General features: G+C 41.6%; 1 pseudogene; it reads right to left on the bottom strand.

Annotated features, from left to right (window-relative positions):
* Positions 1-11,206: 11,206 nt before the first annotated feature.
* On the bottom strand, positions 11,207-11,684 carry LOC123950404 (annotated as a pseudogene).
* Positions 11,685-13,245: the final 1,561 nt, after the last annotated feature.

The raw sequence follows: 13,245 nt of genomic DNA, 5'->3' as shown, positions 1-13,245 counted from the left end.
TTGCTTCCAGTTGTGTATGTATTACCTAACTTCCTTCAAACTCCATTAGGGAAGGACCAAGAATGTTATTTCATTCCCTCTTCCTCAACAGCTAATAGTGCACCTGGCATACAAGAAGTACTTAGTAAATGACTGCTGAATGAATGCATAAATCAATGAATGTGTACTTGTCTCTGAGAACAATGCAGAAGGGGAGAATTGAAAGGAAACGGAGACAGGTGTGGACAGTCCCTCTGAGACGTTAAAGTTAAGAAAGGATTATTTTTTCCTCACTTGAATGAATTTCAGAAACAGTTCATGGACAATTCCTCTTTTCCTGAGCTGAGTATCACTCTGAGAAAAGCATGGCTTCCTACAATATCCCTGGAGAAGAATTCAGCTGGCAAAAGTCAGCTTCTCTCCTGATCGACTCCTCTGTCTTTGACCCCCATAGCCCATCTTATTCCGTTGGGTCTGGTACCAACTGGGGGATGATTTTGCAGACATCTCACGGGTTCATTTTGTAATTTCTATGGAATCAATAGATGATCTGAATCCTGGAACACGGTAGCAGGCTAAGGACAGGGGTTGGGATGTGGTGGGGAGGTTTCAAAGAGAGATTAGCAGATCTTTTTGGAAAAAGAGTATGAGGTTGGATTCTATGAGTAGTGATTTTGAATTTTATTTGCTCCTTTTGTATCACAATTCACTTCTGGTAGTCTCAAGCCTTCATACAGTTTTGTGAATACCTAACCTGGTGTTTGTTGTGTTTCGGAAAATTCTGGGAGGATACTGAGTGACTGTCTCATGCCTAGCTCTATAGAATGGAAGGGCAACAGCCCAGAGCAGAGCTGTGAGGTATCCAGCAAAGATGTTCAGAGCAGCAGATCAGAGCCAGAGCTGACAAATCACTACAGGATGAATTTGTCCAACATGTCAGCATTCCTTAGAAGTTGCAGAAATACAAGGGGGAGACAGCTGACATCCACTGGACAGGACTGGGCACATTCCACATCAGCTGGTATTAATAGATGTGTGAACCCTGAAGCCTAGAGAAATTGAGACATTTGGGTTACTCTCTCTGGGTCACATGATTTAAAATTCTCTCACGTAGACATTTTTACCTCAAAGTAGACTGCAACACATTAAAAAAAAACAACAACAACAAAAAACAAAAAACAAAACCCAACTGTATTTTGGGCTGAAAACTTCTCGTTTAAGAAAAGTAAAAAAAAAATGTGGCTGAATCAACTGGACCTTCAGGCAGGTACCCTTTGGACTGAATTCACTCTGTTTTCTTTTGTCAAAATGGTTAAACAATCTGTCAATTTAAAAATTGGAAATTTAGGTGACATGCAGGGGGATAGCACAGGGAAAGGCTGTCTTGGCCCTAGTGCTCTGTCAGAGCGTAGGATGGTGACAGGGTTAGGGCCTTTAGGAGTCAGAAAGTTATAAAAAGAATGTTTGGGATGAGAGGCAAGATACTGCCAGAAAGAAATGCTGCTGACTTGGTGATTTTGTTCTTTCTATATTCAATCATCTTTAAATGAGTCAGCGACACAATTGGGTGCAGTTCTTAAAATCAGCCACATAAAACCAGCCCCGCCACATTTGAATAGTTTGGAAGATTGGGAGAGAAAGAGTGGATATCTAGAATCTGGGGCCTGACCCCACCCCACGGGTCCAGCCTGCTCTACAGGTTTGACTTGAGTTCTGAGTAAGAAGGATATAGTCAGTTTTGCTGACTTTGTTGGATAATTGACCCAAATCATCTGCTTATTTCATGGAATATGATGCCTTGATCTAAGAGGAAGTCCTTAAAACACTTCTTTCCTATTACAGATACCTGTGTGTTAATTGTGGTGAGACTAGAAGCTCAGTGAAAATAGGCCCTTCCTCTGTATCCGTGGTTTAGAACAGTGGCCAGAATTCATCAGGGGCTCACCATATGTCAGGCCCTATGCACATTTTATGTCATCTTCACCACCATCCCCTATCCCACCGATGGAGAAAGAGATGCTCCAAGAAATTGGAAACTTACCTCATCTACCCAAGTCCTCATTACTAGTGAGAGGTAGGGCCAGAAATTGAGTAGGTCTGTCTGAGTCCCAAGGCCCTGAGCTACTCACTAGGTATTCCTGCTGCTGCAAGTCAGCAGTCCCCATCAGTACTATCACTTGCCATGGATACATAGTCAAACGATGGAGAAAACAAGAGGGTCTTAAGTGTTGGAAATATTCACCAAGTGGATTGTAGTTCATTTAGAGTCACACAAGGTTGATCTCAATTTTAATATCTGATTGTAGCAGGATGTGGAACAGTGACACAAGCTTGGAATCAGCACACTGGTCCCCTGCCTCCCAGTGTGGGTCTTCAGACAAATTACTTAGGATCCCCAGGCCTAAGTCTCCACCTCATCTGTGATAGGAAGGAATTAAATGATTTTATAAATAATAGAGCTTTTCCAGCTCTAACATTCCAAGAGTCTACAAGTCTTATGAGAATGGGAATTTCCCCACCCTCTTAGCACATGGAATTAATTTGCAACCTGCACTGTGGCAAGCTCTGATGCAGTCTGATCCATGATGTAGCCCACAACGAATGTAGGTCTTGTAAATGGACTTGGACCAACATGAAAGAAAAATGTACCAGCTGGTCACTTGGCAGCAGAAAAGAACTTGCAAAAGGGTGGGCAAGAAAACATTTTGTCTACCTCTACTCCAGCACATTTTCTTCTGACGTCCTTTCTCTCACAGATTGTCTTGAGGTATAAGCCTCCAGGCTCTCTAGGTGGAATCCACATCCTGGCTAGTCACGATTCTCCCAGGGGCCAACCAACCCTCTGTTAGCTATTCCCATGGCTAGGCAAGGTAGCCAAGAAGTATGAAGTGCATTTTGTCTGTGTGTGTGTTTATTTTTTATAAGTACCTTTATAAATTCCAAGACAGGGGGCTTGATTCTCTCCAAGCTGGGCTGCCAGATAATATACAGGAGGTCAAATTAAGTTTGAATTTCAGATAAACTGCTAATAATTTGAATGTCTGCCAAGTTACATGGAACATACTTATGCTAACAGATTGTTCTTTGTTTATCTGAAATTCAAATTTAACTGGTGTCCTGGACTTTTGTTTTCTAAGTATGGCAACCATACTCATAGAAGGAAGAATATTTTGTTTTGCTTTTTGGGTGGGATTTAGGTCAAAGGTAGTACACATTGGAATATTAACTATTTGGACTTGTATTTATTACTTACCCATTTCAGGAACTCTGGTATGAAACATTGGCCATGCTATCAATGGGTTTTCAGTGGGTTTACTTCTGTTTAAACTTCTCAGGTTGTTAAGTCTCTCTTTTCTAAAGGAAACCTCCCCCTGCCACACACACACAACATTAAACTCATTCATGAAATCAAAGAGATCCTAACCATTGATAGGAGAACTTCTAAAGGCTGTAGCATATTTTGGCCGACATCTATGACTGAGCTCTTTGAACTAATTGGGAAATGTTGTATGCTGGCAGGCTTTAATTGAGAAATATGTTTCCCCTTAAGGGTGATTTGTCTAATGGGCTGTAGAAATGCTTTTTCTCTGCTTCAAAAAGCCTTTTCCCATTTACTAATGGTCCAGCTTCCTCACCTTTTCCCCACCCCAAAGCTGATGTTATGGAGAGTTCACTGAACTCAGGAATCATGTGATTAAGCCAGAGAAGTTTTCAGGCCTGACTTCAACTTGAACCAGAGATTTCAGCTTTCTAGGCGGCAGTTACCTCCTCTAGAGATGGTGTTGATGAAATCACCTGTGAGGTCGCACAGTCAACACTTATTGATCCAGAACAGGGCTGGGTCTGGAGAAATGGAATTTCAGTTATGGTTTCATTGCAAGACCCCCCACCCCAGCCTCTATCCCAGGTTCTTGGGCTATGGCGGGACTAGGTTGCCCAAGGAATTTTTATGTCTGTTTCCTCATTCAAAGATAAACACTCTCTGAATTCCAAAGAATTTAACCTTTTGGTATGAATACGTAAGATTTAGCAATGACATTGGAGTCCAAAGAGATACTTTGTCTATGTAGTTCCAAAAACATAGGGTTTGAATGCATCTTAATGTTTCCGTAAAATGTTTAGGCTGATGTTGGGCAAAAGGAAGGTGAAGTCCATGACGTCATGCAAATGAACAGAGAAGCTAGTTCAGGTAATGCTGTTAAATATGGAGAGTCAGATAATCCGTTCAGTCAGGAAGCCAAATGAGTCATAGTGACTCATATTTTCATGTCATTGCAAAGACAATGAGTATGGAAGGCTGTGTGGGATCTGTTTTCAGCCTTGGTTCATTTCTAGTCTCATAACCCTCATTACCCTTCACACTGTAGATAAGACAGTGATGTCATAACAGGATGCAGCAGAAAGACACATGAAAATAAACATTGATGTCCTTCCTCCACTGAGCAGTTGAACCTCAAAGCAGAGAGGCGTGAGTCTCATTACTTCCTTTCCGATGCTGAAACCAAGGTTGTTTCATTGTATTTTCCATACATCTTTGCTGGTGAGAAAATGGTTTTGGTTTCAAACTCAAAGGCATATGCTTAATGTCATTGTGAAATAATTAGAAGGCCTATAACACCTCTTAGAAATAAAGACTCTAGATTGTTACATTTAGAGCACTGATTTGTAGCTTGCTGCCATCTAAAAACTGAGATTTATTTATTTGTTTAAAAGTGCATCACTAGATATATCACTGTTTTGCAGAAATTCAATGATATCTAAAATGTAAACTGTCAGCACAGTCACAGTTCTTCCATCTGGTGAAATCTCAAATCGTCCTTTTTGGTTTTTAAAGTGCATGGAATGGATTTAGTCAATCCGCTGCTGAAGAAGAGGAGAAAGGAAATCCATGGGGAGGGGGACACTCAGTGGCCAGGGCTGCTGTCTGGAAGGTGGCGAGCTCTGAGGGGCCCTAAGTCATCCCTGCTCAGGCCTGCTGGGGCACTGAAGTCTCATCAGCTGAGATTCACCTACCCTTTCACTTCCTCTCTCTTTCTTTCCCTTCACTGAAAGTGACGGACAAGTGATTTAAAGCAGGGGAAGAGCCCCTCTGAACCATTTCAATTATAATTTAGCAATTACTGAGTGGTTCGTTGTTGTAATTGTTTCATTTTTTTTTTAGTTATTATTATCTCATCTTGTTGTTGTTGTTGATTTTCCTTTAGAAAGGCAAGGTTGTTTTTTTTTTGTTTTGTTTTGTTTTGTTTTTTTGCATTTACGTGCCCTCCCTATTACCCACCACCTGTTCCCCCAACCTCCCACCCCCGACCGTTCAAAACCCTCAGGTTGTTTTTCAAAGTCCATAGTCTCTTATGGTTCGCCTCTCCTTCCAATTTTTTTTTTTTTAATAAACATATAATGTATTTTTATCCCCAGGGGTACAGGTCTGTGAATCGCCAGGTTTACACACTCCACGGCACTCACCATAGCACATACCCTCTAGGCATGTATGATTTCCCATTAATGTGTTCCTATAGACTTTTTCTGTGTCACTAGGGCATTAAAGGTCCAATGTGGTCTTTAAAATTTCAGTAAATAAATAACTCTCTGCCATTTGTATTTTGAGTTTATACTGACTTTTTTGTCTTTCTTTTAAAGATAATCCTTCATATCTCTTACCTTTTAACTTAATCAACTTAAGGAAAAACAGAAGAAAAACAATAGCACTGTACTCTACCTTTTGGATCTTTTTTGGTTATTGATTGCAAGATTCAGTACTTCATCGGGAAGCGGTATTTCCATGCTGTCACCAGTTAATTTTGTTTAACATAGGAAAAACCCGGAAGCACTCAATATGAGCACAGTTCTTCTAAGGGTGAGACAGTACATAAATTCTTAGAGAAACAATGACCATTTCAAAAGATTTTTATTTGAATATTTACACTTTGGCATGAAATTGAACTTTTAAAGTATAGGCCTGTATATTCTTTATTGGCTAAGCCAACCACGAATATATACTTGTAAAACCTCACAACAGTCAGTGTGAACCTACTAGAAGAGAAATTGTAGCATTAAACTTTGTCTTTATTGTATTTTTATTCAGTATTACTGAATACTAGTATTTGGTGGTGGAATTTGGAGGTTATGCCTGAGGAGAACAATGTAATATTTTGATATATGAGAGCTATTAAAATAAGTAGAAATGGTGTATTTTTAAATGGTAATATTAATATTTCAAGACAAAAAGATAATCAAACCAGCAAGAGATTTATAGGTATAAATTTATTTCTGTCTTACAGACAGGTTTATTCTTCTGATGGATAGGGATAATCACTAAAATAGCTAATAAGGAAGTAATTATATTTGTTCTATACCAGCAAGAAGAAACAGAAAACTAAAGTAATTATCAACTTGAATCAACCCACCCTATCTTCTACCTCCAAAAGTAAAAACAAAAGCAAAAATAAGCACACAAACACCGAATTGAAACCTTAGTCATTAAACCTTCCAGATAACAGACATTTTAGAGGGCTTAGTTCTTGCTTTTGCTTTCATAAAGGAAAATGTATGGTCTTGTAAATAAAAGCAAATGGTGTGGGGTGCCTGGGTGGCTCAGTGGGTTAAAACCTCTGCCTTAGGCTCAGGTCATGATCCCAGGGTCCTGGAATCAAGCCCTGCATCAGGCTCTCTGCTCAGCAGGGAGCCTGCTTCCTCCTCTCTCTCTGCCTGCTTCTCTGCCTACTTCTGATCTCTGTCTGTCAAATAAATAAATAAAATCTTAAAAAAAAAAAGTAAATGATTTATTTCTTACAAAAAGAATTCTTGTGAATATAAGAAAAAAGCTAGAGACTAAAATGCAACAAACATTCAAATATTTCTTGTCACTTCTAGATCATGTTAATACGTATGTTCCTTTGGTTTCCCACAATAAATGCAGGAGAAAAAAACGTGCAGCTGACATGAAAACCTGACGGGACCCTAGGCTTCCGTCTTTAGATTACTTTATACGCTTTTTCTCTTGACAATTGTTTGAGAATTCACTTCTGCAATTTACATGGAATGCCTATGAACAAGAGTAAGGACTGCTACCGTCCTCCTGTATTGCTACATTTCTTCTTCGCAGATCCGACCCTGGCTTCACTAACTGCCGCACGTTTTTCCAAACAAAAAGAGGGTAGACTAAACACGAGGGGATCATTTTGACTCTTATATTGTTGGTCTGAATGAAATCTTCAGAGAACTGGAAATATTGTTTGGATGGTCATGATCCCGACCTCACTGACATCTTCTGAAACACGGATTGCTTGTATTTTATGGTCCAATGTTCTCTGTCCTTCATTCCCATCATTCTAGGAACTCACGTAATGAAGACACGGGCCCTGTCTTAATTGTTACCTTCCAGGCTTTAGAAGTCAGCTCCACTGACATTAGTAAGTGCTGGCTTTGCGTGCAGTTGGATCTTGCCCCGGCTTCAAGCTGGGAGCAGCACATTAAACATCCTGGAGACACCAGTTCTTGTCTTTCTGGAAGCCTGGTATGCAGCACGAGTCATGCCTCAAGTGTCTTCTCGTGGACCCCTGCTTTTTCACTTTTCCCATACTTCACAAAAAAACACACAAAAAATCTGAGAAGTTTGAAATAAGATTATGCTCCCTCTGGAAGGAAAATTGGCTTGTTCTACAAATTCCTTATTTTCTTTATATTCAGGCATTTGCATCCTTGTGTTTATTATGTTCCAGTGCTATGTCCCTCCCAATTTATTTACAACCCATTAAAAAGGCAAACATTTGGAAGCAAATCTAATGTAAATATTGAAAGAATTCTTGGTTCTAACTGACATATATCGACTTAGTCTTCACAAACTCAAGGCATGCGTTTTGCTGTTTTTCTTTTTCTTTTCCCTAAGGACTTTGTCCAAACTGCACACACAATAAAGAAAATGGGTCTTTGTTAAAATAAGGGTCAAAATAAAAGCAAAATGGGGTCCTTGAGGAAGGGTTTGTAAGAGTATATTACTCCCCAACTTCATCGATTTTAGAATGGCTTTAAGGTTCTAGGACCGAAAAAAAGTTTATTTTTTCAGATCATGAAAGTAATACATGCTCATAAAGAGAACTTTGAATATACATGGGGAAGACCAGGAAAAAATTTATGTACAGTCTCAACACTGGAGAAGCCCACTGTTGAACTATCACTGTACTTCCCACAAATAAGACAGTAACTTAAAAAGTATAATTATTCTAGATATACAATTTTATATCATTCATTCCTTTTTCCTTCGAGTGTTCAATAGTGAGCACAACCCTTGCATACACTGCAAACCCATGGAAATCATGGAATAGGTATACTAGCAGTCACTGACCTATGCTGGGAAATTTGGCAATCAAGTCTTCTCCCTAGGATAATAATTTCTTACATAACGTGTATTTCTCTAAAGGCTTTTCAGATGCTGTACCCAATTTAGGTCCTCAATAGAGCAGGGAAAATACTATTATCATCTCTATTTAACAGACGAGGAGCTGAGTCCTGGAAGAGATGCATGCCAAACCCAAGACCAGAGGACTCTGGCCCAGAGCCCGTGAGTATCTACTTCCTCACTGCATGCGGTGTTAGAGGCAATCAAAAAGAAGGTAGATGTTAACCAAGACTAAAGGCAACACCGAAGTCCCAATCAATCTCAAGTCCCCTGCTTCTATTAGTGGTGCCTCCCGAGATGCAGATTGGGTGCCATCTTTAAGGCAACCCTTTCCTTTATTCCATATCAAACTGAACTGTCAGGAAAAGTAGTTCTTTATTGACCATGAAACAACTAAAAATTGTGAGGCCTGAAGTCAAGGCTATCTGAAACCCAGATCCTGCCACTTTTCCTACATCTCTTCGGTATACACATAATGCAAGTTTTCTTCAAAGGCCTGTGGGTCCTGTGCAACAGAATCCCTTGTAATGATGATGAAGAGATAGGTTTATGGGTGCCTGGCTGGCTTAGTTGGCAAAGCATCTGACTCTTGATCTCGGCTCGGGTCTTCATCTCAGGATTGTGTGTTTGAGCCCTACATTGGGCTCCACGCTGGGTATAGAGTAGACTTAAAAAAAAAAAAGAAGAAAGAAAGAAAAGAAAAAGAAAAGATAGACCCAGGAATCTCCAACTTTAACTAGTTGAGGATTCTTAAGTATGGAACCCTCTAGGCAAACTGAACTGTTATCTTAGGAGACTGCCCGCATTTCTCTGCTTCCATGCTTTTTTTTCCCCCCACGTTTTTTACTTCCTTTTTTTTTTTTTTAAGATTTAATTTTTTTATATGAGAGAGAGAGAGAGAGGGAGCAGGAGCAGGGGGAGAGGCAGAGGGAGAGGGAGAAGCAGACTCCTCACTGAGGAGGGATTCTGATGTGGGGCTCCATCCCAGGACCCTGAGATCATGACCTGAGCTGAAGGTAGCTGCCTAACAGACTGAGCCACCCAGGCATACCTAGATTGTTACTTCTGTACAGAAGTCTGCCTTTGCCTTCTAAATGTTCAGATCCTGCTCATCCTTCAAGGCCCAGCTGAAGTGGCATCTCCATGAAGTGTACCTTGCCAGAGGCTTCTCCCCTCTCTGGGCTGTCATGCACGCAGTGCTTACGAAAGAAATCAGCCTTGCTTTGTATATCTTACTCTCCTACTGTAGTCAGAAACTGCATTCGTCAGAGTAACTCTGTCACATATCCTTTCAATTAGTTGTGAAATTCAGGATGATATTTTCTATCTGGAGGAATTACGGAGCCTCTGTTTATGCACAAGAGTCTTAGTGTGCACACAGCTGGTCATGCTCTCTGGGTGAGCAGACATTCATCTGAAGCTGTTGCCAGATCTGCTAGAGAGCAGAATCTGGATTCTTCATGACGACGTAATGACGTGTGTACCACTTCTCAAACATTTCTCATGGATATTTTAGAAAGTAAGAGTTACACGACAACCAAAGAAATCTTATGATTATGCCGTTTCTGGCAGTCACACTGGGAAGTATTCTGTGAAACAGGTGCACCAAGGCTGTACTAGCATTTTCAGGCAGCAGGAAAAGTGGTTAAGTGGCATATAGAAGAGACTGCATGGCCTAGAGCCCGGGTCACAAGTTCAAATGCATATAGGCCAGGCAGATAATGTAAATGAAGGAAGGCAGCTCTGGATAAGGTGCTACCTAGCTCCAGTCACCTGGCATTTGCATCAAACTTACACTGGGAGACATGGTGACCACAGAACTCACGTTTTGTGTAAAGAGATTGATTCAAGCTGATGGGCACCTCAAGGAATGTAGGCCCAGTGTTGTCAAATACTCAACGTTTTCAAGAGAAAACACAAATTGATTTGTATGGAACACCCTCTCATTTTTTTTTTTTTAAATCTTTGCCACCTAATTCACATTTAAAATATTGGGTTGTCTGCATGGGACAAACACATCCACAGGTGATTTATCTCACTCAGTAATACAGCGCCAGCTGTCACATAAGCCAGACTTCCACTGCTCTCTTGTTGATTCTCCTGAATCCTGAACCGATGTTTGAGAGTCAGCACCTTCTACCCAGACAGTCTGAAGGGAGGTAGAAATTATTTCAATAGAGTTCTCATTTCAGTGAGAAGAAAAGGAAATTTTCTAGAAGGCCCTAGAGTTGGATATTCCAGAAATAGTGAATTGTGGGTACTGTTAGTGGAATCTGAGTCCTCATTGTGGGTCTCTGAGGAGGACTGACAGGTGTGGTGGTGGTGGTGGGGTTCATTTTCCTCGATAGACCAGGGAGGGTATGTTGGCTTTGTCATGGCTCACCCCTCAGCAGGTGGGAATAATTGAGGGACTGCAAGCTGCTGCCGGAATCAGAAGCAGAGGCCCATGGGATGAACTTCACCCAGGCCAGGGGTGAGCTTCTAAGGTGGCCCTGACACCTTCTAGCTTCAAGCTGTGACCTTAGGATGGTGACTGTATTTTGTGGCCTTGATGACAAAATGCCAGCTAACATCATGTGGTGTGTATTCCTAAGTGAGTCACTCTACCACAGCTGACCATCTCATGACACAGTTCACCTAAGTTCAGGGGGTCCCTTTGAAGGCTCTCTTTGGAGGGTTCATGAGCATTTCAGTAGCACTCTGTTGTTCAGATAGATACCAATTTTTTTGACATCTTATTTATTTAGTACTAACAGGATCCAAAACAAGTAGGCCGTTTCTTTTACACTAGAGTAAATCGGAAAATGGAGACGGGACTGCCATCATGAACTCTCAACCACCAGAGAACAACATCTCTATGAGGTTGGCCTGAAAAGACACTCAGATTCTACCGGTTTTTGAAACGTTCCATATTTAAGTAGTATAGGCACTGTGGTTATGTTCAGGTTTTTTCTGAAGTCATTATTTGGATTTTTTAAATAAGGTTTTTCTCCGACTCGGCAGTAGGTGATCACATATCGTTCACTGACATGCTGCCCCTCTCCAGGGCTGCTTCGACCTGTGCGCAGTGGCAGTTGGGGCCCCCGCTCTTTTCTCAGGCGTCCTGGGCACCCGTAAGCCAGGCAACAATGGTGTTGCCGCTGTGATGCTCCCTGGCTCAGCTGAACTCCTACAAGCCAAACATGCTCACATCCTCGTTTTTCAGATTTGGAGGCCAGGGCAGGGCAGGGCTCCCCAGGCAGGCTGGAGGGCATGGTGGGAGCCGGCAAAAGAATTCGGCGTAGAGCGAAACAAACCTCGGCTCCCTCATTCCTTTTCCTTTTTTTTTTTTTTTTAAGATTTTTTATTTATTTTTTTGACAGAGAGAGACACAGCAAGAGAGGGAACACAAGCAGGGGGAGTGGAAGAGGGAGAAGCAGGCTCCCTGCTGAGCAGGGAGCCCAACGCAGGATTCGATCCTAGGATCCCAGGATCATGACCTGAACCGAAGGCAGATGCTTAACGACCAAGCCACCCAGGCGCTCCCCACCCCATTCCATTTTTAAACTGTGTGTGCCCCATACAGCAAGATGGGGAGACAGAGCCCTTAGCTAAACAAAGCTGAGTAGCTACCAAATCCCATAGATACTCCAACAGCAAAGAGAGAGGCCCTTCATTGCCCTCTATCATAAACCAGGGAGTAGCAGCATGAACCAAGAAAGAGGTAAAAAGGGGGACACTTGACAAGGCCTGGTGGCTGCTATGACCTCATTCACAGGTAGAGCACTCGAGTCCATCAGGTGACCAGATGGACAACCGTGACTTATCTCTGTTCTTTGCTGTTGCCTAGATGATTAACTCAAGATATTATTTTTAACAAAATAAACAAAGCTATATTTAATGAATACTTTTAATAAAAACTTAAGAATGTAATAAAATCATAGAAAAGTAAAATAAAATATTTTTAATGAAAAATGTTTTGAGATTTCATTTTTAGTCAAATCAGAAAATTTTCAGAAAAAAATACTCAAAACATTCCTCAGTTGTGTTCTCCGCAGAACATCCAGTTAAGCAAAAACACGGACGAATTTATTAGGCATGAGAAACTTCAGAGCAGCTGAAATAATCTCGGTCTGCTCCTCTCACCTTTGGGAAGAGAGCCATGCTGTTCACTTTGTAGCATCTAAGGTTCTGGCAGCAAATTGGCCAATTTTGTTTGTTTCCGTTGTCTCATCTGTGGACCTGCCACATTTTTCACACAGGGAGGAAAAGAGGAAGCTCATATTCCTCTGGAAACTTCAGGGCGCCAGGGCTCAGAACCCACCTTCCACTGAGGGTGGGAGGCACAGTTCAAAGCCTCTGTCTTTGTAATTGTTAACAAATGTCCCCCGTCCCGGGAGGGAGACTGAGAAACGGCAAGGAACTGTGAGAAATAGCTGAGCTGCCCAGGGACCTTAGGCCTGGGTGCACATCAAAATGATCACCACAGACGTTTCAATGCCAAGCTGCTGTTCCAAGACATTGTCCAAATGCCTGGCTGCTGCAGTGAACGGTGGCCAAGTAGATTCCAGAAGTCTCACGGGAACGACATCTGCCACTGCTGCTTCTGTTTGCTCTTTGAAAAGCCTTAATACATAAAAGGAGTATAAGAAGATAACCTTTGAACCACCCGAGTGAGGTGTTTGTCTTGGGCCTGGGATAACCACTCAGGCTCCATATGTTTTTGTTCTGTGATTACCCCTGCCCCTCCAACCCCATAGCTGTGCGTGGAAAGTGCTCAGCTCTTCTATAGCATTTTCTCATTCTTTCAGCAAATATTTTCAAACATGTCACGTCCCAGGAATGCTGGCTTGTGGCCGTTTGAGGCTGGGGCTAGTGCAGTGGCTACTAAA

Source organism: Meles meles, chromosome 9, assembly GCF_922984935.1.
Source record: "Meles meles chromosome 9, mMelMel3.1 paternal haplotype, whole genome shotgun sequence".
NCBI lineage: Eukaryota > Metazoa > Chordata > Mammalia > Carnivora > Mustelidae > Meles > Meles meles.
The sequence above is the reverse complement of the archived record's forward strand: the minus strand, read 5'-3'. Positions and strand labels throughout refer to the sequence as shown.